Source organism: Pristiophorus japonicus, chromosome 19 (assembly GCF_044704955.1).
Source record: "Pristiophorus japonicus isolate sPriJap1 chromosome 19, sPriJap1.hap1, whole genome shotgun sequence".
Lineage (NCBI taxonomy): Eukaryota > Metazoa > Chordata > Chondrichthyes > Pristiophoridae > Pristiophorus > Pristiophorus japonicus.
Genome location: NC_091995.1, coordinates 3339671 through 3367302, shown reverse-complemented (window position 1 = coordinate 3367302; position 27632 = coordinate 3339671). Strand labels below are relative to the sequence as shown.

At 56.3% G+C, this 27632-nt stretch overlaps 1 protein-coding gene across 2 annotated transcripts in view; it reads right to left on the bottom strand.

Moving 5' to 3' along the window:
- Positions 1-27632, bottom strand: part of LOC139230333 (complement factor B-like) — a 102372-nt gene that overhangs the window by 74451 nt on the left and 289 nt on the right. The gene's annotated exons all lie outside the window — the stretch shown is intronic.

Here is a 27632-nt window from a genome sequence, read left to right as displayed (position 1 = left end):
AAGGGGAGAGGGGGAGGGGGAGAGTAAAGGGGAGAGAGGGAGGGGGAGAGTAAAGGGGAGAGAGGGAGGGGGAGAGTAAAGGGGAGAGAGGGAGGGGGAGAGGAAAGGGGAGAGAGGGAGGGATAGAAAGTGAGGGGGAGAGATAGAAAGAGAGGGGGAGAGAGTAAAGGGGAGAAAGAGGGAGTGGTAGAGAGGGAGGGGGCGAGGGGGAGGGAGGGAGGGAGGGAGGGGGCGAGGGGGAGGGAGGGAGGGGGCGAGGGGGAGGGAGGGAGGGAGGGGGAGAGGGGAAGGGGTAGAAAGAGAGGGAGGGGAGAGGGGGAGAGAGGTAGGGGAGAGGGGGAGGGGGAGAGAGTAATGGGGAGAGGGGGCGAGAGGGAGGGGGAGGGGGAGAGAGGGAGGGGAGAGAGGGAGGAGGTGAGAGGGAGGGGTGGAGAGAGAGAGGGGGAGAGGGGGAGTGGGAGGGGGAGAGAGGGGAGGGGGATGAGAGGGAGGGGGATGAGAGGGAGGGGGATGAGAGGGAGGGGGATGAGAGGGAGGGGGGGGGAGAGAGGTAGAGGGAGGGAGGGGGAGAGAGGTAGAGGGAGGGAGGGGGAGAGAGGTAGAGGGAGGGAGGGGGAGAGAGGTAGAGGGAGAGAGGGGGAGAGAGGTAGAGAGAGGGAGGGAGAGTGGGAGAGAGAGAGAGAGGGAGGGGGGTGAGAGAAGGGGGGAGGGGGAGAGAGAGGGAGGGAGAAAGAGGGAGGGGGAGAGAGAGAGGGAGAGGAGGGGGAGAGGGAGGGAGGGGAGAGAGTTGGAGGGGGAGAGAGTTGGAGGGGGAGAGAGGGAGGGGGAGGGAGGGAGAGGGAGCGAGAGGGAGAGAGGGAGGGGGAGAGAGGGAGGGGGAGAGAGTGAGGGGAGAGAGTAAAGGGGAGAGAGTAAAGGGGAGAGAGTAAAGGGGAGAGAGGGAGTGAGAGAGAGGGAGTGAGAGAGAGGAAGGGGGAGAGGGGGAGAGGGGGAGGGGGAGAGAGGGAGGGGGTGAGAGGGAGGGGGAGAGAGGGAGGGGGAGAGAGGGAGGGGGAGAGAGGGAGGGGGAGAGAGGGAGGGGGAGAGAAGGTGAGGGAGAGGGACAGGAGGAGAGAGGGTGGGGAAAGAGGGAGAGAGAGAGAGTGAGGGAGAGAGAGTGTGAGGGAGAGAGAGAGGGAGGGAGGGATGCGGAGAGAGAACAGAGGGAGTGGAGATCGGGAGCTTGCTGCGCACAAGTTGGCTTCTGCGTTTCCTGCCGTACCACCGTGAGCACACGTGTTTTTAAAGCGCGGTGGGACGTCCGGTGTTGAAAGGCGCTATATAAATGCAAGTCTTTTGTTCTCCAGGAAGAGCGGTGGCCTGCGACTTGAATGAGGTGTGAGACCCCCCGCAGCCCATCCCCAGCGGTGGGATCTGGCCAATGTCTGCGTCTCGCTAATTTGATGAGGGGTTTTCTGCGACAGTTTTAAGTTGTTAATTTGTGGGGCTCTCGTGCCAAACAGCGAGGGTGGGGGGGGGGGGGGAAGGGGGGGGGCACTCGATTGAAAGTTTCCCGCCACAAATAGTGAGGGTCAGCGCTCCGCGGCGATTTGGCGATCGCGGACGGACGGAACGACCGATGCGCGCGCGCGCAGACTCCTTTGCCCGCTTACCTCTGGCCCCGCACAGGAGGGCGAGACAGATGGCCAGCAGTGCCCACGGCTTCATCCCTGCTTCCCGCACTGAAGATAACATGCAACACTTTGCGTCAGCGCTCCTGACGACTGAGGTTGCTGATTTTGATTGCGGGGGGGGTGGGGGGAGACACGGAGCGGGGGGGGGGGGCCGGGGGCGGGGTAGGTGTAGAGACTGCGTGGGTCTCTGTTTGACGTTCCGCTGTTCATTAACCGCACTGTCAACAAGGAGCAAGCACGTGTGCCCGGCAGATGCTCTGACCTTCGCACGATGGAATTTCACAGGGCGAGGCCGGGTCGATATATTCTCCTCCGAGGGCGAGACTTCCCCCACCCCCCGGCCCCCAACACCACTGTCCACCCAGTCGTTTATCTGTCGTTTTGTCAATGGAACCGCTGGACTGTCAATGCGAGACCACCATCCATCCACTCACGACGGCAAAAGTCCCCCGCACAACCCACGCAGTCAAGGACGCTGGTTTTTGCACAATGTGTCCCATTTGAGTACACAAGGGCAAACAGAGTGGACTTACAGGAAACCGTCTCCTCGTTGCACAAGGTGTCCAATGGGAGCCAAGCTTTTTATTTAAGAACATAAAAATAGGAGCAGGAGTTGGCCATCCGGCCCCTCGAGCCTGCTCCGCCATTTAATACAATCATGGCTGATCCGATCATGGGCTCAGCTCCACTTCCCCGCCTGCTCCCCATAAACCCCTTTATTCCCTTATCGGTTAAGAAACAAGACCTTTGCAGCACGGCAGCTGCAGGAAAAATGCAGGGAACAGCGCCAAGCCCTGATACATGGCCTTCTTCGACCTTATGTGACACTGTCAGCCGCGAGGGTCGATGGGAGCGTCCTGCATTTCCCAAGCCCCCCAAAAAGTACGTCGCCCTCCGCCGCCTGCTCCACGGCGACATGCACGCCGTGATCCTTACGCCAACGGATCCATCGCAGACCCGACCCACGTCCGGACCGGGGTCAAGCCGGGCTGCGTCATCGCCCCAGCCCTCTTCTCGATCTTCCATGCTCCACCTCACAGTCGACAAGCGCCCCGCTGGGGTGGGACTGAACTACACAACCAGTGGGAAGCTGTTCAACCTTCGCCGTCTCCAGGCCAGGTCCAAGACCACCCCAACCTCTGTCGTCAAGCTGCAGTACGCGGATGACGCCTGCGTCTGCGCACACACAGAGGCTGAACTCCGGGACATAGTCGACGTATTTACCGAGGCATAGAAAGCATGGGCCTTACACTAATCATCCGTAAGACAAAGGTCCTCCACCAGCCTGTCCTCGCCACACAGCACTGGGCCCCAAGTCATCGTGGCGTGGCCCTGGACAACGTAGACCACTTCCCTTATCTCGGGAGACACCGACCAACAACAGCAGACATTGACGACGAGATCCAATACCGCCTCCAGTGCGCCAGTGCAGCCTTTGGCCGCCTGAGGAAAAGAGTGTTTGAAGACCAGGCCCTCAAATCTACCACCAAGCTCATGGGAATACCCGCCCTCCTGTATGGCTCAGAGACGTGGACCATGTACAGTAGACACCTGAAGTCTCTGGAGAAATACCACCAACAATGTCTCCGCAAGATCCGGCAAATCCCCTGGGAGGACAGACGCACCAACGTTAGCGTCCTCGACCAGGCCCAACATCCCCAGCATCGAAGCACTGACCACACTCAACCAGCTCCGCTGGGCAGGGCCACATTGTCCGCATGCCCCAGACACGAGACTCCCAAAGCAAGCGCTCTACTCGGAACTTCTTCATGGCAAACGAGCCAAAGGTGGGCAGAGGAAACGTTACAAGGAACCCTCAAAGCCTCCCTGATAAAGTGCAACATCCCCACCGACACCTGGGAGTCCCTGGGCCAAAGACCGCCCGAAATGGAGGAACTGCATCCGGGAGGGCGCTGAGCACCTCGAGTCTTGTCGCCGAGAGCATGCAGAAACCAAGCGCAGGCAGCGGAAGGAGCGTGCGGCAAACCAGTCCCACCCTCCCCTTCCCTCAACCACTGTCTGCCCCACCTGTGACAGGGACTGTGGTTCTCGTATTGGACTGTTCAGCCACCTGAGAACTCATTTTTGGAGTGGAAGCAAGTCTTCCTCGATTCCGAGAGACTGACTATGATGATGATGATGAAGAAACTGTTTGTCTCTGTCTTAAATATATTCAATGTTCCAGCTCCCACAGCTCTCTGAGGCAGCGAATTCCACAGATTTACAACCCTCTGAGAGAAGAAATTCCTCCTCATCTCAGTTTTAAATGGGCGGCCCCTTATTCTAAGATCATGCCCCCTAGTTCTAGTCTCCCCCATCAGTGGAAACATCCTCTCTGCATCCACCTTGTCAAGCCCCCCTCATAATCTTATACGTTTCGATAAGATCACCTCTCATTCTTCTGAATTCCAATGAGTAGAGGCCCAACCTCCTCAACCTTTCTTCATAAGTCAACCCCCTCATCTCCGGAATCAACCGAGTGAACCTTCTCTGAACTGCCTCCAAAGCCAGTATATCCTTTCGTGAATATGGAAACCAAAACTGCACGCAGTATTCCAGGTGTGGCCTCACCAATACCCTGTATAACTGTAGCAAGGCTTCCCTGCTTTTATACTCCATCCCCTTTGCAATAAAGGCCAAGATTCCATTGACCTTCCTGATCACTTGCTGTACCTGCATTCTAACTTTTTTGTTCGGGGTGCGGGTCTCACTGGCAATTCAGTGTCCATCCCCAGATGCCCCCAGTTCAGAGTCGACCATCGATGGGGGACTTGGGTCACGTATAGGGCCAGACCGGGTAAGGTCGGAAGGCCTCGTCTCTGTCTCACAAGCTCTCCCCATATCACAAACCCTCCCTCTATTACAACCTCTTCCTTTATAACATATCACCCATTATAGGCAGTCCCTCGGAATCGAGGAAGACTTGCTTCCACTCTAAAAATGAGTCCTTAGGTGACTCAACAGTCCAATACATGAACCACAGTCCCTGTCACAGGTGGGACAGACAGTGGTTGAGGGAAGGGGAGGGTGGGACTGGTTTGCCGCACGCTCCTTCCGCTGCCTGCGCTTGGTTTCTGCATGCTCTCGGCGACGAGACTCGAGGTGCTCAGCGCCCTCCCGGATGTAATTCCTCCACTTAGGGCGGACTGGTCTTTGGCCAGGGACTCCCAGGTGTCGGTGGGGATGTTGCACTTTATCAGGGAGGCTTTGAGGGTGTCCTTGAAATGTTTCCTCTGCCCACCCTTTGGCCCGTTTGCCGTGAAGGAGTTCTGAGTAGAGCGCTTGCTTTGGGAGTCCCGTGTCGGGCCTGCGGACAATGTGGCCCGCCCAGTGGAGCTGATCGAGTGTGGTCAGTGCTTCGACGCTGGGGATGTTGGCCTGGTCGAGGACTCTCTCTCTCCTCCACAGCCTCTTCCCCCTCATAACCTATTTTTAAAAATTCATTCATGGGATGTAGGCGTCGCTGGCCAGGCCGGCATTTATTGCCCATCCCTAATTGCCCCTTGAGAAGATGGAGGTGAGCCGCCTTCTTGAACCGCTGCAGTCTGTGTGGTGAAGGTGCTCCCACAGTGCTGTTAGGGAGGGAGTTCCAGGATTGTGACCCAGTGACGATGAAGGAACAGCCGATATATTTCCAAGTCGGGATGGTGTGTGACTTGGAGGGGAACGTGGAGGTGGTGGTGTTCCCATGGACCTGCTGCCCTTGTCCTTCTAGGGGGTAGAGGTCGCGGGTTTGGGAGGTGCTGCCAAAGAAGCCTTGGCGAGTTGCTGCAGTGCATCTTGTAGATGGTACACACTGCAGCCAGGGGGCGCCGGTGGTGGAGGGAGTGAGTGTTGAAGGTGGTGGGTAGCGTGTCGATCAAGTGCCTGCTTTGTCCTGGATTGTGTCGAACTTTTTGAGTGTTGTTGGAGCTGCACTCATCCAGGCAAGTGGGGAGTATTCCATCACACTCCTGACTTGTGCCTTGTAGATGGTGGGAAGGCTTTGGGGAGTCAGGAGTTGAGACACTCGTCGCAGAATACCCAGCCTCTGACCTGCTCTTGTTGCCACAGTATTTATGTGGTTGGTCCAGTTAAGTTTCTGGTCAATGGTGACCCCCAGGATGTTGATGGTGGGGGATTCGGTGATGGTAATGCCGTTGAATGTCAAGGGGCGGTGTGATTAGACTCTCGCTTGTTGGAGATAGTCATTGCCTGGCACTTGTGTGGCACGAATGTTACTTGCCACCTACCAACTCAAGCCTGAATGTTATCCAGATCTTGCTGTGTGCAGGCATGGACTGCTCCATTATCTGAGGAGTTGGTGAATGGAACTGAACAGCGAACATCTCCACTTCTGACCTTATGATGGAAGGAAGATCATTGATGAAGCAACTGAAGATGGTTGGGCCGAGGACACTGCCCTGAGGAATTTCTGCAGTGATGTCCTGGGGCTGTGATGATCGACCTCCAACCACCACTAACATCTTCCTCTGTGCTAGGTATAACTCCACCCAGTGGAGAGTTTTCCCCCTGATTCCCATTGACTTCAGTTTTACTAGGACTCGTTGATGCCACACTCGGTCAAATGCTGCCTTGATGTCGAGGGCAGTCACTCTCACCCTACCTCTGGAATTCAGCTCTTTGGACCAAGGCTGGAATGAGGTCTGGAGCCGAGTGGTCCTGGTGGAACCCAAACTGGGCATCGATGAGCAGGCTATTGGTGAGCAAGTGTCGCTTGATATCACTGTCGACACCTTCCATCACTTTGCTAATGATTGAGAGTAGACTGATGGGCCGGTAATTAACCGGCTGTGAGGTGGAGCATGGCGGCGAGGAAGATTGAGAAGAGGGTTGGGGAGATGACGCAGCCCTGTTTGACCCCGGTCCGGACGTGGATTGGGTCCGTGATGGATCCGTTGGTAAGGATCACGGCCTGCATGTCGTCGTGGAGCAGGCGGAGGATGGTGACGAACTTTTGGGGGCATCCGAAATGGAGGAGGACGCTCCATAGACCCTCGCAGTTGACGGTGTCAAAGGCCTTTGTCAGGTCGAAGGCGGCAGTGTATAAGGGCTGGCGCTGCTCCCTGCATTTTTCCTGTAGCTGTCGCACTGCAAAGATCATGTCCTTTGTTCCCCATAGGGGACGAAATCCGCACGGTGGCTCCGGGAGAAGTTCCTCGACCACGGGAAGACCATGTGCAGCAAACACCTCAAGTCGCTGGAGAAATACCACCAACGATGTCTCCGCAAGATCCTACAAATCCCCTGGGAGGACAGACGCACAAACGTTAGCGTCCTTGACCAGGCCAACATCCCCAGCATCGAAGCACTGACCACACTCGACCAGGTCCGCTGGGTAGGCCACATTGTTCACATGCCTGACACGAGACTCCCAAAGCAAGCGCTCTACTCGGAACTCCTTCACGGCAAACGAGCCAAAGGTGGGCAGAGAAAAAGTTACAAGGGACACCCTCAAAGCCTCCCTGATAAAGTGCAACATCCCCACCGACACCTGGGAGTCCCTGGGCCAAAGACCAGTCTGCCCTAAGTGGAGGGAGTGCATCCGGGAGGGCGCTGAGCACCTCGAGTCTCGTCGCCGAGAGCATGCAGAAAGCAAGCGCAGGCAGCGGAAGGAGCGTGCGGCAAACCAGTCCCACCCTCCCCTTCCCTCAACCACTGTCTGTTCCACCTGTGACAAGTGTGTGGTTCTCGTATTGGACTGTTCAGTCACCAAAGAACTCACTTCAGGACTGGAAGCAAGTCTTCCTCGATTCCGAGGGACTGTCTATGATGATGATGAATTGGCCGGATTGGATTTGTCCTGCTTTTTGTGGACAGGACATACCTGGGCAGTTTTCCACATTGTCGGGTAGATGCCAGTGTTGTAGGTGTACTGGAACATGTAGGCTAGAGGCACGGCTAGTTCTGGAGCACAAGTCTTCAGCACAACAGCCGAGATGTTGTCAGGGCCCATAGCCTTTGCTGTATCCAGTGTGTTCAGCTGTTTCTTGATATCACGTGGTATCTGTGAAGTGACTGAGTGGCTGGAATAAATGTTAACTTGGTCAGAGAGAGACAGCATTGTTAAGGGTCGGTGACTAATCCCTAGTTGAATTTTCGAGGGGGAGAAATTTGGCCGGAATGGGCCACCAACGTCATAGAGACCGGGCGTGGTGAATGAAGTGATGCGCGTGAACGACAGTGCTAGTTTAGCGCTGGCGCTAATGCGTTACTGCCTGGGCCCCCAGCGTCGCGAATATTGTGATGCAGTAATGTGCGATGCGCCACAGTTACCGCCACGGATGAGAAATTGCCCCCAGAGCCCGTGCTGTAGCGATGGGCATCAACAGCGGCAGGAAGAGGAGGCGTTGGTATGCCGGGGGGGGGGGGGGAACAGAGTGAGGGGGTAGGGCAGGGGATGGGGTAGTGGGGGGGGGAGAGAGTGACGGGGGGGGGAAGAGAGTGACGGGGGGGGAGAGAGTGTGACGGGGGGGGAGAGAGAGTGACGGGGGGGGAGAGAGAGTGACGGGGGGGGAGAGAGTGACGGGGGGGGGGAGAGAGTGACGGGGGGGGAGAGTGTGACGGGGGGAGAGAGAGTGACGGGGGGGGGAGAGAGAGTGACGGGGGGGGGGAGAGAGTGACGGGGGGGGAGAGAGTGACGGGGGTGGAGAGAGTGACGGGGGGGGAGAGAGTGACGGGGGGGGAGAGAGTGACGGGGGGGGAGAGAGTGACGGGGGGGGAGAGAGTGACGGGGGGGAAGAGAGTGACGGGGGGGAAGAGAGTGACGGGGGGGAAGAGAGTGACGGGGGGGGGGAGAGAGTGACGGGGGGGGGGGAGAGAGTGACGGGGGGGGGAGAGAGTGACGGGGGGGGGAGAGAGTGACGGGGGGGGAGAGAGTGACGGGGGGGAGAGAGTGACGGGGGGGAGAGAGTGACGGGGGGGAGAGAGTGACGGGGGGGAGAGAGTGACGGGCGGGGAGAGAGTGACGGGGGGGGAGAGAGTGACGGGGGGGGAGAGAGTGACGGGGGGGGAGAGAGTGACGGGGGGGAGAGAGTGACGGGGGGGAGAGAGTGACGGGCGGGGAGAGAGTGACGGGGGGGGAGAGAGTGACGGGGGGGGAGAGAGTGACGGGGGGGGAGAGAGTGACGGGGGGGAGAGAGTGACGGGGGGGAGAGAGTGACGGGGGGGAGAGAGTGACGGGGGGGAGAGAGTGACGGGGGGGAGAGAGTGACGGGGGGGGAGAGAGAGTGACGGGGGGGGAGAGAGTGACGGGGGGGGAGAGAGTGACGGGGGGGGAGAGAGTGACGGGGGGGGAGAGAGTGACGGGGGGGAGAGAGAGTGACGGGGGGGGGGAGAGAGTGACGGGGGGGGAGAGAGTGACGGGGGGAGAGAGTGACAGGGGGGAGGAAGAGAGTGACGGGGGAGAGAGAGTGACGGGGGGGGAGAGAGTGACGGGGGGGGAGAGAGAGTGACGGGGGGGGAGAGAGTGACGGGGGGGGAGAGAGTGACGGGGGGGGAGAGAGTGACGGGGGGGGAGAGTGACGGGAGGGAGAGAGAGTGACGGGGGGAGAGAGTGACAGGGGGGAGGAAGAGAGTGACGGGGGAGAGAGAGTGACGAGGGGAGAGAGTGAGAGCAGAGGGAGAGAGTGAGAGCAGAGGGAGAGAGTGAGAGCAGAGGGAGAGAGTGACGGGGGGAGAGAGTGCCGGGGGGAGAGAGTGACGGGGGGAGAGAGTGAGAGCAGAGGGAGAGAGTGACGGGGGGAGAGAGTGAGAGCAGAGGGAGAGAGTGAGAGCAGAGGGAGAGAGTGAGCACAGAAGGCCGCCATTCATCCTGTCAAACCCTTGCTAGCTCGCTGCAAGAGCACTTCAGCTTGTCACATGCCCCCGTCCTTTTCCCGTAGCCCCGCAAATATTTTCCCTTTGGACACTTACCCAGTTCCTTTTTGGCAGCAACGACTGAGTCTGCCTCCACCACCCTCTCAGGTCAGGCATTCCGGATCCCAACCACTCGCTGCGTAAAAAAACAGTTTGTCCAGTGTCGCCTTTTGCTTCTTTTGATAATCACCTTAAACCTGTGTCCTCTGGTTCTCCCCCCATCGGCCAATGATAACCGTTTCTCTCCAGCTACTCTGTCCCGACCCCTCAAGATTTTTGAACACCTCGATCAAATCTCCCCCCAACCTTCTCTGCTCCGAGGAGAACAACCCCGGCTTCTCCAGGCTATGCACGTAACTGAAGTCCCTCATCCCTGGAACCATTCTGGTCAATCTCCTCCGCACCCTCGCTCAGGCCTTCACATCCTTCCTAAAGTATGGAGCCCAGAATTGGACACAGTAGTCCAGTTGAGGCCGAACCAGGGTTCCAACACAGGTTGATCGGAACTACTTTGAGTTTCAGTTGTACAGAGCCTTAGCCAGAATGCGTCGGAAGCATTGTATTCAGTTCTGGACACCGTATCTCAGGGAGGGCGGATTGGAGTGGGTGCTACTCAGAGGGGTATCATCATCATAGGCAGTCCCTCAAAAACGAGGAAGATTTGCTTCCACTTCAAAAATGAGTTCTCGGGTGACTGAACAGTCCAATACGAGAGCCACAGTCCCTGTCACAGGTGGGACAGACAGTGGTTGAGGGAAGGGGAGGGTGGGACAGGTTTGCCGCACGCTCCTTCCGCTGCCTGCGCTTGGTTTCTGCACGCTCTCGGCGACGAGACTCGAGGTGCTCAGCGCCCTCCCGGATGCACTTCCTCCACTTAGGGCGGACTGGTCTTTGGCCAGGGGCTCCCAGGTGTCGGTGGGGATGTTGCACTTTATCAGGGAGGCTTTGAGGGTGGTCCCTGTAACGTTTCCTCTGCCCACCTTTGGCTCGTTTACCGCGAAGGAGTTCCGAGTAGAGCGCTTGCTTTGGAAGTCTCGTGTCTGGATATATTCATTGGATATATTCAAGAGGGAGTTAGATGTGGCCCTTACGGCTAAAGGGATCAAGGGGTCTGGAGAGAAAGCAGGAAAGGGGTACTGAGGCGAATGATCAGCCATGATCTTATTGAATGGCGGTGCAGGCTCGAAGGACCGAATGGCCCACTCCTGCACCTATTTTCTATGTCTGGCATGCGAACAATGTGGCCCGCCCAGCGGAGCTGGTTGGGGGTTAAACTATGAGGTTGCATAGACTAGGCGCCCTGGGCTATTGAAGACTGAGGGGGTGATGATGACCGAGGTGTTTAGAATGTGAAAAGGATTTGATGGGGTAGCTTGAGAGAAGCTATTTCCTCTGGTGGATTAATCCAGAACATGGGGCCGGAATTTGGTGGAGGCCCCAAGTGCCTCCCGAAGGACCGGCAATGGCCGCCAAGGTCCCCGACGGTTCTTTGGGCGGGGTTTTCGTCAGCGAGGTCCCTCGCAGGTCGGCAAAGCTGCGACGTACGCCGCCAATGGGCGGGAGCTCTCGTTCTCGGCGACGGAGGCATTTGCCAACCAAGTACCGCCGAGGATGGAATTGGGCCCACGGAGGGTCGAACACCTAAAAATAAATAGCAGCAAAAAAAAAAGACAAAACCGGCTGACCACCTTCAGGGGACCCCGTACTGGTAAGTCCCCTGTAAATAAATACATTTAAAAAAGTGTCGCCAACCTGTTTCCATCGTCACAGCTTACCCTGTTGAGGACAGGGCAGCCTGCACGCAGAGTTCCACCACCACCCTCCCGCCCCGACTCCCGCCCGCACCGATCTGGCGTCTCGGCGAGCGGGAGCTCACTTGCGCCACTCGGCCGTCCGCTGACGTCGGAGGGCGCTTCCCGGCCGGCTCTCCCCCCTCCCGCCCGCTCCAGGCCACGTCGAAAGTGGCACTGGGCGGTTCGAGCAGTGGCACGTGGGCTGCGGGACCTTCAACTTCGGCCCCAGGGGGACATGGACTGGCACAGCACAGGAGGCCGCCATTTGGCCCAGCGTGCCTGTGTCGGCTCTTTGAAAGAGCTGTCCCGTTAGCCTCACTGCCCTGCTCTTTTCCCCAGAGCCCATAACCTTTAAAGGGCTCGACTTTACGCTATGTCTCAGCCTTAGTGCTTTTTTAATTTTTCAGGATCGCTGGAATATTGCACATTTTTAAAATGGCTAGTTTCGCCTTTTTAGTTTGGGCGATGTGAGGCGGGTGATGGTGATGTGAAGCGGGTGATGGTGATGTGAAGCGGGTGATGGCGATGTGAAGCGGGTGATGGTGATGGTGATGTGAAGTGGGTGATGGTGATGTGAAGCGGGTGATGGTGATGTGAAGCGGGTGATGGCGATGTGAAGCGGGTGATGGCGATGTGAAGCGGGTGATGGCGATGGGTGATGGTGATGTGAAGCGGGTGATGGTGATGTGAAGTGGGTGATGGCGATGTGAAGCGGGTGATGGTGATGGTGATGTGAAGTGGGTGATGGTGATGTGAAGCGGGTGATGGTGATGTGAAGCGGGTGATGGCGATGTGAAGCGGGTGATGGTGATGTGAAGCGGGTGATGGTGATGTGAAGCGGGTGATGGTGATGTGAAGCGGGTGATGGTGATGTGAAGTGGGTGATGGCGATGTGAAGCGGGTGATGGTGATGTGAAGCGGGTGATGGTGATGTGAAGCGGGTGATGGTGATGTGAAGCGGGTGATGGTGATGTGAAGCGGGTGATGGCGATGTGAAGCGGGTGATGGTGATGTGAAGCGGGTGATGGCGATGTGAAGCGGGTGATAGCGATGTGAAGCGGGTGATGGTGATGTGAAGCGGGTGATGGCGATGTGAAGCGGGTGATGGCGATGTGAAGTGGGTGATGGCGATGTGAAGCGGGTGATGGCGATGTGAAGCGGGTGATGGCGATGTGAAGCGGGTGATGGTGATGTGAAGCGGGTGATGGCGATGGGTGATGGCGATGTGAAGCGGGTGATGGTGATGTGAAGCGGGTGATGGTGATGTGAAGCGGGTGATGGTGATGTGAAGCGGGTGATGGTGATGTGAAGCGGGTGATGGCGATGTGAAGCGGGTGATGGCGATGGGTGATGGCGATGTGAAGCGGGTGATGGTGATGTGAAGCGGGTGATGGTGATGTGAAGCGGGTGATGGTGATGTGAAGCGGGTGATGGTGATGTGAAGCGGGTGATGGTGATGTGAAGCGGGTGATGGCGATGTGAAGCGGGTGATGGCGATGTGAAGCGGGTGATGGCGATGGGTGATGGCGATGTGAAGCGGGTGATGGTGATGTGAAGCGGGCGATGGCGATGTGAAGCGGGTGATGGTGATGTGAAGCGGGTGATGGCGATGTGAAGCGGGTGATGGCGATGTGAAGCGGGTGATGGTGATGGGTGATGGCGATGTGAAGCGGGTGATGGCGATGTGAAGCGGGTGATGGTGATGGGTGATGGCGATGTGAAGCGGGTGATGGCGATGTGAAGCGGGTGATGGTGATGGGTGATGGCGATGTGAAGCGGGTGATGGCGATGTGAAGCGGGTGATGGCGATGGGTGATAGCGATGTGAAGCGGGTGATGGTGATGTGAAGCGGGTGATGGTGATGTGAAGCGGGTGATGGTGATGTGAAGCGGGTGATGGTGATGGGTGATGGCGATGTGAAGCGGGTGATGGCGATGTGAAGCGGGTGATGGCGATGGGTGATAGCGATGTGAAGCGGGTGATGGTGATGTGAAGCGGGTGATGGTGATGTGAAGCGGGTGATGGTGATGTGAAGCGGGTGATGGCGATGTGAAGCGGGTGATGGCGACGGGTGATGGTGATGTGAAGTGGGTGATGGTGATGTGAAGCGGGTGATGGCGATGGGTGATGGTGATGTGAAGCGGGTGATGGCGATGTGAAGCGGGTGATGGCGATGTGAAGCGGGTGATGGCGATGTGAAGCGGGTGATGGCGATGTGAAGCGGGTGATGGCGATGGGTGATGGCGATGTGAAGTGGGTGATGGTGATGTGAAGCGGGTGATGGTGATGTGAAGCGGGTGATGGTGATGTGAAGCGGGTGATGGTGATGTGAAGCGGGTGATGGTGATGTGAAGCGGGTGATGGCGATGTGAAGCGGGTGATGGCGATGTGAAGCGGGTGATGGCGATGGGTGATGGTGATGTGAAGCGGGTGATGGCGATGTGAAGCGGGTGATGGTGATGTGAAGCGGGTGATGGTGATGTGAAGCGGGTGATGGCGATGTGAAGCGGGTGATAGCGATGTGAAGCGGGTGATGGCGATGGGTGATAGCGATGTGAAGCGGGTGATGGTGATGTGAAGCGGGTGATAGCGATGTGAAGCGGGTGATGGCGATGTGAAGTGGGTGATGGCGATGTGAAGCGGGTGATAGCGATGTGAAGCGGGTGATGGCGATGTGAAGTGGGTGATGGCGATGTGAAGCGGGTGATAGCGATGTGAAGCGGGTGATAGCGATGTGAAGCGGGTGATGGCGATGTGAAGTGGGTGATGGCGATGTGAAGCGGGTGATAGCGATGTGAAGCGGGTGATAGCGATGTGAAGCGGGTGATGGCGATGTGAAGTGGGTGATGGCGATGTGAAGCGGGTGATGGCGATGTGAAGCGGGTGATGGCGATGTGAAGCGGGTGATGGTGATGTGAAGCGGGTGATGGCGATGTGAAGCGGGTGATAGCGATGTGAAGCGGGTGATAGCGATGTGAAGCGGGTGATGGCGATGGGTGATGGCGATGTGAAGTGGGTGATGGCGATGTGAAGCGGGTGATGGCGATGTGAAGCGGGTGATGGCGATGTGAAGCGGGTGATAGCGATGTGAAGCGGGTGATGGCGATGTGAAGCGGGTGATAGCGATGTGAAGCGGGTGATAGCGATGTGAAGCGGGTGATGGCGATGGGTGATGGCGATGTGAAGTGGGTGATGGCGATGTGAAGCGGGTGATGGCGATGTGAAGCGGGTGATGGTGATGTGAAGCGGGTGATGGTGATGGCGATGTGAAGCGGGTGATGGTGATGTGAAGCGGGTGATGGCGATGGGTGATGGCGATGTGAAGCGGGTGATGTGAAGCGGGTGATGGTGATGTGAAGCGGGTGATGGCGATGTGAAGCGGGTGATGGTGATGGCGATGTGAAGCGGGTGATGGTGATGTGAAGCGGGTGATGGCGATGTGAAGCGGGTGATGGTGATGTGAAGCGGGTGATGGTGATGTGAAGTGGGTGATGGCGATGTGAAGCGGGTGATGGTGATGTGAAGCGGGTGATGGTGATGTGAAGCGGGTGATGGTGATGTGAAGCGGGTGATGGCGATGTGAAGCGGGTGATGGTGATGGCGATGTGAAGCGGGTGATGGTGATGTGAAGTGGGTGATGGTGATGTGAAGCGGGTGATGGTGATGTGAAGCGGGTGATGGTGATGGTGATGTGAAGCGGGTGATGTGAAGCGGGTGATGTGAAGCGGGTGATGTGAAGCGGGTGATGGCGATGTGAAGCGGGTGATGGTGATGTGAAGCGGGTGATGGTGATGTGAAGCGGGTGATGGCGATGTGAAGTGGGTGATGGCGATGTGAAGCGGGTGATGGCGATGTGAAGTGGGTGATGGCGATGTGAAGCGGGTGATGGCGATGTGAAGCGGGTGATGGTGATGTGAAGCGGGTGATGTGAAGCGGGTGATGGTGATGTGAAGCGGGTGATGGCGATGTGAAGCGGGTGATGGTGATGTGAAGCGGGTGATGGCGATGTGAAGCGGGTGATGGCGATGTGAAGCGGGTGATGGTGATGTGAAGCGGGTGATGTGAAGTGGGTGATGGTGATGTGAAGCGGGTGATGGCGATGTGAAGCGGGTGATGGCGATGTGAAGCGGGTGATGGCGATGTGAAGCGGGTGATGGCGATGTGAAGTGGGTGATGGCGATGTGAAGCGGGTGATGGCGATGTGAAGCGGGTGATGGCGATGTGAAGCGGGTGATGGCGATGTGAAGTGGGTGATGGCGATGTGAAGCGGGTGATGGTGATGTGAAGCGGGTGATGGTGATGTGAAGCGGGTGATGGCGATGTGAAGCGGGTGATGGCGATGTGAAGCGGGTGATGGTGATGTGAAGCGGGTGATGTGAAGTGGGTGATGGTGATGTGAAGCGGGTGATGGCGATGTGAAGCGGGTGATGGCGATGTGAAGCGGGTGATGGTGATGTGAAGCGGGTGATGGCGATGTGAAGTGGGTGATGGCGATGTGAAGCGGGTGATGGTGATGTGAAGTGGGTGATGGTGATGTGAAGCGGGTGATGGCGATGTGAAGCGGGTGATGGTGATGTGAAGCGGGTGATGGCGATGTGAAGCGGGTGATGGTGATGTGAAGTGGGTGATGGTGATGTGAAGCGGGTGATAGCGATGTGAAGCGGGTGATGGCGATGGGTGATAGCGATGTGAAGCGGGTGATGGTGATGTGAAGTGGGTGATGGTGATGTGAAGCGGGTGATGGCGATGTGAAGCGGGTGATGGCGATGTGAAGCGGGTGATGGCGATGTGAAGTGGGTGATGGCGATGTGAAGTGGGTGATGGTGATGTGAAGCGGGTGATGGTGATGTGAAGCGGGTGATGGTGATGTGAAGCGGGTGATGGCGATGTGAAGTGGGTGATGGCGATGTGAAGTGGGTGATGGTGATGTGAAGCGGGTGATGGCGATGTGAAGCGGGTGATGGCGATGTGAAGCGGGTGATGGTGATGTGAAGCGGGTGATGGCGATGTGAAGTGGGTGATGGTGATGTGAAGCGGGTGATGGCGATGTGAAGCGGGTGATGGCGATGGGTGATGGCGATGTGAAGCGGGTGATGTGAAGCGGGTGATGTGAAGCGGGTGATGTGAAGCGGGTGATGTGAAGCGGGTGATGTGAAGCGGGTGATGGCGATGTGAAGTGGGTGATGGTGATGTGAAGCGGGTGATGGTGATGTGAAGCGGGTGATGGTGATGTGAGGCGGGTGATGGTGATGTGAAGCGGGTGATGGTGATGTGAAGCGGGTGATGGTGATGTGAAGCGGGTGATGGCGATGTGAAGTGGGTGATGGCGATGTGAAGCGGGTGATGGTGATGTGAAGCGGGTGATGGTGATGTGAAGCGGGTGATGGTGATGTGAAGCGGGTGATGGTGATGTGAAGCGGGTGATGGCGATGTGAAGCGGGTGATGGTGATGTGAAGCGGGTGATGGTGATGTGAAGCGGGTGATGGTGATGTGAAGCGGGTGATGGTGATGTGAAGCGGGTGATGGTGATGTGAAGCGGGTGATGGCGATGTGAAGCGGGTGATGGTGATGTGAAGCGGGTGATGGTGATGTGAAGCGGGTGATGGTGATGTGAAGCGGGTGATGGCGATGTGAAGCGGGTGATGGTGATGTGAAGCGGGTGATGGTGATGTGAAGCGGGTGATGGTGATGTGAAGCGGGTGATGGCGATGTGAAGCGGGTGATGGTGATGTGAAGTGGGTGATGGTGATGTGAAGCGGGTGATGGTGATGGTGATGTGAAGCGGGCGATGGCGATGTGAAGCGGGTGATGGCGATGTGAAGCGGGTGATGGTGATGTGAAGCGGGTGATGGCGATGTGAAGCGGGTGATAGCGATGTGAAGCGGGTGATGGTGATGTGAAGCGGGTGATGGCGATGTGAAGCGGGTGATGGTGATGGTGATGTGAAGCGGGCGATGGCGATGTGAAGCGGGTGATGGTGATGTGAAGCGGGTGATGGCGATGTGAAGCGGGTGATAGCGATGTGAAGCGGGTGATGGTGATGTGAAGCGGGTGATGGCGATGTGAAGCGGGTGATGGCGATGTGAAGCGGGTGATGGCGATGTGAAGCGGGTGATGGCGATGTGAAGCGGGTGATAGCGATGTGAAGCGGGTGATGGTGATGTGAAGCGGGTGATGGTGATGTGAAGTGGGTGATGGCGATGTGAAGCGGGTGATGGCGATGTGAAGCGGGTGATGGTGATGTGAAGCGGGTGATGGCGATGTGAAGCGGGTGATAGCGATGTGAAGCGGGTGATGGTGATGTGAAGCGGGTGATGGCGATGTGAAGCGGGTGATGGTGATGTGAAGCGGGTGATGGCGATGTGAAGTGGGTGATGGCGATGTGAAGCGGGTGATGGCGATGTGAAGCGGGTGATAGCGATGTGAAGCGGGTGATGGTGATGTGAAGCGGGTGATGGTGATGTGAAGCGGGTGATGGCGATGTGAAGCGGGTGATGGCGATGTGAAGCGGGTGATGGCGATGTGAAGCGGGCGATGGCGATGTGAAGCGGGTGATGGTGATGTGAAGTGGGTGATGGCGATGTGAAGCGGGTGATGGCGATGTGAAGCGGGTGATGGCGATGTGAAGCGGGTGATGGTGATGTGAAGTGGGTGATGGTGATGTGAAGCGGGTGATGGTGATGTGAAGCGGGTGATGGCGATGGGTGATGGCGATGTGAAGCGGGTGATGGCGATGTGAAGCGGGCGATGGCGATGTGAAGCGGGTGATGGCGATGTGAAGCGGGTGATGGTGATGTGAAGCGGGTGATGGTGATGTGAAGCGGGTGATGGTGATGTGAAGTGGGTGATGGTGATGTGAAGCGGGTGATGGCGATGGGTGATGGCGATGTGAAGCGGGTGATGGCGATGTGAAGCGGGTGATGGTGATGTGAAGCGGGTGATGGCGATGTGAAGCGGGTGATGGCGATGGGTGATGGCGATGTGAAGCGGGTGATGGTGATGGCGATGTGAAGCGGGTGATGGTGATGTGAAGCGGGTGATGGCGATGTGAAGTGGGTGATGGCGATGTGAAGCGGGTGATGGTGATGGGTGATGGTGATGTGAAGCGGGTGATGGTGATGTGAAGCGGGTGATGGCGATGTGAAGCGGGTGATGGTGATGTGAAGCGGGTGATGGTGATGGCGATGTGAAGCGGGTGATGGTGATGTGAAGTGGGTGATGGTGATGTGAAGCGGGTGATGGTGATGTGAAGCGGGTGATGGTGATGGCGATGGGTGATGGTGATGTGAAGCGGGTGATGGCGATGTGAAGCGGGTGATGGTGATGGGTGATGGTGATGTGAAGCGGGTGATGGTGATGTGAAGCGGGTGATGGCGATGTGAAGCGGGTGATGGCGATGTGAAGTGGGTGATGGCGATGTGAAGCGGGTGATGGCGATGTGAAGCGGGTGATGGTGATGTGAAGTGGGTGATGGTGATGTGAAGCGGGTGATGGTGATGTGAAGCGGGTGATGGCGATGTGAAGTGGGTGATGGCGATGTGAAGCGGGTGATGGTGATGTGAAGCGGGTGATGGCGATGGGTGATGGTGATGTGAAGCGGGTGATGGCGATGTGAAGTGGGTGATGGCGATGTGAAGTGGGTGATGGTGATGTGAAGCGGGTGATAGTGATGTGAAGCGGGTGATGGCGATGTGAAGCGGGTGATGGTGATGTGAAGCGGGTGATGGCGATGTGAAGCGGGTGATGGTGATGTGAAGCGGGTGATGGTGATGTGAAGCGGGTGATGGCGATGTGAAGTGGGTGATGGTGATGTGAAGTGGGTGATGGCGATGTGAAGCGGGTGATGGCGATGGGTGATGGCGATGTGAAGCGGGTGATGTGAAGCGGGTGATGTGAAGCGGGTGATGGCGATGTGAAGCGGGTGATGGCGATGTGAAGTGGGTGATGGCGATGTGAAGCGGGTGATGGCGATGGGTGATGGCGATGGGTGATGGCGATGTGAAGTGGGTGATGGTGATGTGAAGCGGGTGATAGTGATGTGAGGCGGGTGATGGTGATGTGAAGCGGGTGATGGCGATGTGAAGCGGGTGATGGTGATGTGAAGCGGGTGATGGCGATGTGAAGCGGGTGATGGTGATGGCGATGTGAAGTGGGTGATGGTGATGTGAAGCGGGTGATGGCGATGTGAAGTGGGTGATGGCGATGGGTGATGGCGATGTGAAGTGGGTGATGGTGATGTGAAGCGGGTGATAGTGATGTGAGGCGGGTGATGGCGATGTGAAGCGGGTGATGGTGATGTGAAGCGGGTGATGGCGATGTGAAGCGGGTGATGGCGATGTGAAGTGGGTGATGGCGATGGGTGATGGCGATGTGAAGCGGGTGATGGTGATGTGAAGCGGGTGATGTGAAGTGGGTGATGGTGATGTGAAGCGGGTGATGGCGATGTGAAGCGGGTGATGGCGATGTGAAGCGGGTGATGGTGATGTGAAGCGGGTGATAGCGATGTGAAGCGGGTGATGGTGATGTGAAGCGGGTGATGGCGATGTGAAGCGGGTGATGGTGATGGCGATGTGAAGCGGGTGATGTGAAGCGGGTGATGGTGATGTGAAGCGGGTGATGTGAAGCGGGTGATGGCGATGTGAAGCGGGTGATGGCGATGTGAAGCGGGTGATGGCGATGTGAAGCGGGTGATGGTGATGTGAAGCGGGTGATGGTGATGTGAAGCGGGTGATGGTGATGTGAAGCGGGTGATGGTGATGTGAAGCGGGTGATGGTGATGTGAAGCGGGTGATGGCGATGTGAAGCGGGTGATGTGAAGCGGGTGATGGCGATGGGTGATGGTGATGTGAAGCGGGTGATGGTGATGTGAAGCGGGTGATGGTGATGTGAAGCGGGTGATGGCGATGGGTGATGGTGATGTGAAGCGGGTGATGGTGATGTGAAGCGGGTGATGGCGATGTGAAGTGGGTGATGGTGATGTGAAGCGGGTGATGGTGATGGTGATGTGAAGCGGGTGATGGCGATGTGAAGCGGGTGATGGTGATGTGAAGCGGGTGATGGCGATGTGAAGCGGGTGATGGTGATGTGAAGCGGGTGATGGCGATGTGAAGCGGGTGATGGCGATGTGAAGCGGGTGATGGTGATGTGAAGCGGGTGATGGTGATGTGAAGCGGGTGATGGTGATGTGAAGCGGGTGATGGTGATGTGAAGCGGGTGATGGTGATGTGAAGTGGGTGATGGTGATGGTGATGTGAAGCGGGTGATGGTGATGTGAAGCGGGTGATGGCGATGTGAAGTGGGTGATGGTGATGGTGATGTGAAGTGGGTGATGGTGATGTGAAGTGGGTGATGGTGATGTGAAGCGGGTGATGGTGATGTGAAGCGGGTGATGGCGATGTGAAGCGGGTGATGGTGATGTGAAGCGGGTGATGGCGATGGGTGATAGCGATGTGAAGCGGGTGATGGCGATGTGAAGCGGGTGATGGCGATGTGAAGCGGGTGATGGTGATGTGAAGCGGGTGATGGCGATGTGAAGTGGGTGATGGTGATGTGAAGTGGGTGATGGTGATGTGAAGCGGGTGATGGTGATGGCGATGTGAAGCGGGTGATGGTGATGTGAAGTGGGTGATGGTGATGTGAAGCGGGTGATGGTGATGGCGATGTGAAGCGGGTGATGGTGATGGCGATGTGAAGCGGGTGATGGCGATGTGAAGCGGGCGATGGTGATGGCGATGTGAAGCGGGTGATGGCGATGTGAAGCGGGTGATGGCGATGTGAAGCGGGTGATGGCGATGTGAAGCGGGTGATGGCGATGTGAAGCGGGTGATGGCGATGTGAAGCGGGCGATGGCGATGTGAAGCGGGTGATGGCGATGTGAAGCGGGTGATGGCGATGTGAAGCGGGTGATGGCGATGGGTGATGGCGATGTGAAGCGGGTGATGGTGATGTGAAGCGGGTGATGGTGATGTGAAGCGGGTGATGGTGATGTGAAGCGGGTGATGGTGATGTGAAGCGGGTGATGGTGATGTGAAGCGGGTGATGGTGATGTGAAGCGGGTGATGGTGATGTGAAGCGGGTGATGGTGATGTGAAGCGGGTGATGGTGATGTGAAGTGGGTGATGGTGATGTGAAGCGGGTGATGGCGATGTGAAGCGGGTGATGGCGATGTGAAGTGGGTGATGGCGATGTGAAGCGGGTGATGGCGATGTGAAGTGGGTGATGGCGATGTGAAGCGGGTGATGGTGATGTGAAGCGGGTGATGGTGATGTGAAGCGGGTGATGGCGATGTGAAGTGGGTGATGGTGATGTGAAGCGGGTGATGGTGATGTGAAGTGGGTGATAGTGATGTGAAGCGGGTGATGGCGATGTGAAGTGGGTGATAGTGATGTGAAGCGGGTGATGGCGATGGGTGATAGTGATGTGAAGCGGGTGATGGTGATGTGAAGTGGGTGATGGCGATGTGAAGCGGGTGATAGCGATGGGTGATAGTGATGTGAAGCGGGTGATGGTGATGTGAAGCGGGTGATGGCGATGGGTGATAGTGATGTGAAGCGGGTGATGGTGATGTGAAGTGGGTGATGGCGATGTGAAGCGGGTGATAGCGATGGGTGATGGTGATGTGAAGCGGGTGATGGTGATGTGAAGCGGGTGATGGTGATGTGAAGCGGGTGATGGTGATGTGAAGCGGGCGATGGCGATGTGAAGTGGGTGATGGCGATGTGAAGCGGGTGATGGCGATGTGAAGTGGGTGATGGCGATGTGAAGCGGGTGATAGCGATGTGAAGCGGGTGATGGCGATGTGAAGTGGGTGATGGCGATGTGAAGCGGGTGATGGCGATGTGAAGTGGGTGATGGCGATGTGAAGCGGGTGATGGTGATGGGTGATGGTGATGTGAAGCGGGTGATGGTGATGTGAAGCGGGTGATGGTGATGTGAAGCGGGTGATGGCGATGTGAAGCGGGTGATGGCGATGTGAAGTGGGTGATAGTGATGTGAAGTGGGTGATGGCGATGTGAAGCGGGTGATGGCGATGTGAAGTGGGTGATAGTGATGTGAAGTGGGTGATGGCGATGTGAAGCGGGTGATGGCGATGTGAAGCGGGTGATGGCGATGGGTGATGGCGATGTGAAGCGGGTGATGGCGATGTGAAGTGGGTGATAGTGATGTGAAGTGGGTGATGGCGATGTGAAGCGGGTGATGGCGATGTGAAGTGGGTGATAGTGATGTGAAGTGGGTGATGGCGATGTGAAGCGGGTGATGGCGATGTGAAGCGGGTGATGGCGATGGGTGATGGCGATGTGAAGCGGGTGATGGCGATGTGAAGTGGGTGATAGTGATGTGAAGTGGGTGATGGCGATGTGAAGCGGGTGATGGCGATGTGAAGCGGGTGATGGCGATGGGTGATGGCGATGTGAAGCGGGTGATGGCGATGGGTGATGGTGATGTGAAGCGGGTGATGGTGATGTGAAGCGGGCGATGGTGATGTGAAGCGGGTGATGGCGATGGGTGATGGTGATGAAGCGGGTGATGGTGATGTGAAGCGGGCGATGGTGATGTGAAGCGGGTGATGGCGATGGGTGATGGCGATGTGAAGCGGGTGATGGTGATGTGAAGCGGGCGATGGTGATGTGAAGCGGGTGATGGCGATGGGTGATGGTGATGTGAAGCGGGTGATGGCGATGTGAAGCGGGTGATGGCGATGTGAAGCGGGTGATGGCGATGTGAAGCGGGTGATGGCGATGTGAAGCGGGTGATGGTGATGTGAAGCGGGTGATGGTGATGTGAAGCGGGTGATGGTGATTTGAAGCGGGTGATGGCGATGGGTGATGGTGATGTGAAGCGGGTGATGGCGATGGGTGATGGTGATGTGAAGCGGGTGATGGCGATGGGTGATGGTGATGTGAAGCGGGTGATGGCGATGTGAAGCGGGTGATGGCGATGTGAAGCGGGTGATGGCGATGTGAAGCGGGTGATGGTGATGTGAAGCGGGTGATGGCGATGTGAAGCGGGTGATGGTGATGTGAAGCGGGTGATGGCGATGTGAAGCGGGTGATGGTGATGTGAAGCGGGTGATGGTGATGTGAAGCGGGTGATGGCGATGGGTGATGGTGATGTGAAGCGGGTGATGGCGATGGGTGATGGTGATGTGAAGCGGGTGATGGCGATGTGAAGCGGGTGATGGCGATGGGTGATGGCGATGTGAAGTGGGTGATGGCGATGTGAAGTGGGTGATGGTGATGTGAAGCGGGTGATGGCGATGTGAAGCGGGTGATGGCGATGTGAAGCGGGTGATGGTGATGTGAAGCGGGTGATGGTGATGTGAAGCGGGTGATGGCGATGTGAAGCGGGTGATGGCGATGGGTGATGGCGATGTGAAGCGGGTGATAGCGATGTGAAGCGGGTGATGGTGATGTGAAGCGGGCGATGGCGATGTGAAGCGGGTGATGGCGATGTGAAGTGGGCCTTAGCGATGTATTCAGTCATGCAAGGCTGGCGTCCATAGCAACGGCCGTTCTGCACATGCGCATTTTTTTTTCAGGCAAAGAACTTTTCCCACGGGGGTTGAGAGAGAGAACAGCGGACCTGGTCCCCATCAATAATATTATAGAACCTTACTTTTGTTCCAGGCCCTGTTGCTTTATATAATAAAATCTAGCAGCCAACTGAGGAGAACTCCATTTCCTTCCTAATAGGGTGACATACCCTAGTTCTGCTTCTACATGTACTGTGGAGCAGAGAGGGACAAATCCATGATTAATATTAACCCTGACATTACAGCAATGTATTTGTATGTAACTTTTCTGATTTTATTCTGCCATCTCTATTCTGCAGCTCAATATTGATTGGTGCTCAATACTGGTTGAGAAATTACAGCCCTCCTCCCCATCACGATAAATGCCCTTAATTTGTCCTCAACAAATAAAAAATGATTTAGATGATTGGCAAGAGTCACAAAAGGCCCTTAAAATCACTCACAAATTGATAGCCTTTTGCTACAGATCCTCCCCGTGGTGCCGAGTTATTGCAGTTTTTCTTCAGCCTATTTTTGGGCCGGTGATCAGTTGGGCAAATTGTGGGCGAAATGCCGAAAGTTGCACCGGCGTTAAATGGGCCATAATCGGGCACTAGTTTCCACTCATTGGCAAATATGGGCGATAGCCTGCACCTCAGATCTTGTACGGGCGATAAATGGGCGATGATGTGCCAAAATCAGGAAACACAAAGGGTCGTGGAAATCTGGAACTCTCTTCTGGATAATCAAGGGCCTATAGGGAGGGAGGAACTTAATACAATTGCTATCACTAATGAAGTAGTACTCGGTAAAATAATGGGACTAAAGGTGGACAAGTCCCCTGGACCTGATGGCCTACATCCTAGGGGCTCCTTAAAAGAAGCCACTGCAGAGATAGTGGATGCACTGGTTGTAATGTACCAAAATTCCCTGGATTCTGGGGAGGTCCCAGCGGATTGGAAAACTGCAAATGTAACGCCCCTATTTAAAAAAGGAGGCAGACAGAAAGCAGGAATCTATAGACCAGTTAGCATAGCATCTGTGGTTGGGAAAATGCTGGAGTCCATTATTAAGGAAGCAGTAGCAGGACATTTGGAAAAGCAAAATTCAATCAAGCAGAGTCAACATGGTTTTATGAAGGGAAATCATGTTTGACAAATTTGCTGGAGTTCTTTGAGGATGTAACGAACAGGGTGGATAAAAGGGAACCAGTGGATGTGGTGTATTTGGTTTCAGAAGGCATTTGACAAGGTGCCACATAAAAGGTTACTGCACAAGATAAAAGTTCACGGGGTTGGGGGTAATATATTAGCATGGATAGAGGATTGGCTAACTAACAGAAAACAGAGAGTCGCGATAAATGGTTCATTTTCCGGTTGGCAAACTGTAACTAGTGGGGTGCCGCAGGGATCAGTGCTGGGACCTCAACTATTTACAATCTATATTAACGACTTGGATGAAGGGACCGAGTGTAATGTAGCCAAGTTTGCTGATGATACAAAGATGGGTTAGAAAGCAAATTGTGAGGAGGACACGACAAATCTGCAAAGGGATATAGACTGACTCAGTGAGTGGGCAAAAAATTTGACAGATGGAGTATAATGTGGGAAAATCTGAGGTTATCCACTTTGGCAGAAATAATAGAAAAGCAAATTATAATTTAAATGGAGAAAAATTGCAAAGTGCTACAGTCCCGAGGGACCTGGTAGTCCTTGTGATATCAAACACAAAATGTTAGTATGCAGGTACAGCAAGTGATCAGGAAGGCAAATGGTATCTTGGCCTTTATTGCAAAGGGGATGGAGTATAAAAGCAGAGAAGTCCTGCTACAGTTATACAGGGTATTGGTGAGGCCACACCTGGAGTACTGCGTGCAGTTTTGGTCTCCGTATTTTAGGAAGGATCATCATGATCATCAGAGGCAGTCCCTCGGAATCGAGGAAGACTTGCTTCCGCTCTAAAAGTGAGTTCTCAGGTGACTGCACAGTCCAACATGGGAATTACAGTCTCTATCACAGGTGGGACAGACAGTGGTTGAGGGAAAGGGGAGGGTGGGACTGGTTTGCCGCACGCTCCTTCCGCTGCCTGCGCTTGGTTTCTGCATGCTCTCGGCGACGAGACTCGAGGTGCTCAGCGCCCTCCCGGATGCACTTCCTCCACTTAGGGTGGTCTTTGGCCAGGGACTCCCAGGTGTCGGTGGGGATGTTGCACTTTATCAGGGAGTCTTTGACTTTCTCAGGAAGTGTCGAAATGAATTCCACTCGGTTTTGATGTTAGTTATCTTCAACAACATATGCAGACACTTGTGGAGGATCTGCCAATCCAGGTTGTTGGCTCTACTGGAGCATTGGCTGAGATGAGCATTGCAACGTTTCCGCTACCCACCTTTGGCTCGTTTGCCGTGAAGGAGTTCCGAGTAGAGCGCTTGCTTTGGGAGTCTCGTGTCGGGGCATGCGGACAATGTGGCCTGCCCAGCGGAGCTGATCGAGTGTGGTCAGTGCTTCGATGCTGGAGATGTTGGGCCTGGTCGAGGACGCTAACGTTGGTGCGTCTGTCCTCCCAGGGGATTTGCAGGGTCTTGCGGAGTCATCGTTGGTGGTACTTCCCCAGCGACTTGAGGTGTCTCCTGTGTATGGTCCACGTCGGAGGGCGGGCATCACTACTGCTCTGCAGACCAATACTTTGGTGGCAGATTTGAGGGCCTGATCCTCAAACACTCTCTTCCTCAGGCGGCCGAAGGCTGCGCTGACGCACTGGAGGCGGTGTTGAACCTCGTTGTCAATATCTGCCCTTGTTGATAAGTGGCTCCCGAGGTATGGAAAGTGGTTCTCGTTGTCCAGGGCCGTGCCGTGGATCTTGATGACCGGGCAGCAGTGGCGGGGTCAGGTTGGTGGAAGACCGTTGCCTTACGGATGTTTAGTGCAAGGCCCAAGCTGTCACAAGCCTCGGTGAAGATGTTGATGATGGCTTGGAGTTTGGCCTCTGAAAGTGCGTAGAGGAAGGCGGCATCTGCGTACTGTAGCTCGACGACAGAGGAGGGGGACGCTCTTGGATCTGGCGAAGGTTGAACAGGTTCCCACTCGTTCTACAGTTTAGTTCCACTCCAGCGGGGAGCTTGTCGAGAGTGAGATGGAGCATGGCAGCGAAGAAGATCGAGAAGAGCTTTGGCGCGAGGACGCAGCCCTGCTTGACCCCGGTCCGGACGTGGATCCGTTGGGTCAGGATCACGGCCTGCATGTCGTCGTGGAGCAGGCGGAGGATGCCGTCAAACTTTTGGCGGCAGCCGAAACGGAGAAGCACGCCCCACAGTCCCTCGCGGTTGACGGTGTCAAAGGCCTTTGTGACATCAATCGAGGCCATGTGCAAGGGTCGGTGCTGTTCCCTGCATTTCTCTTGCCGCTGTCGCGCGGTGAAGATCAGGTCCGTTGTACCCCTCAGTGGACAGAATCCGCACTGTGACTCCGGGAGGTGCTCTTCAGCCACAGGGAGAAGACGATTGAGGAGGATTCTAGCGATGGCTTTCCCTGTGGCTGACAACAGGGAGGTCCCTCTGTAGTTGCCGCAGTCGGGACTTGTCCCCCTTTTTTTGATGAGGGTCACGATTACGGCATCTCTGAGATCTCCCGGCATGCTCTCCTCCTTCCAGATGAGAGAGATGAGGTCGTGCATTCGCGCCAGCAGTGCCTCTCCGCCACACTTTAGCAACTCAGCGGGGATTCCATCTGCTCCTGATGCCGTGTCGAGCTGACGGGTGACCTTTTCTACCTCGTGCAAGGCTGGTCCAAGATGGTAGACCG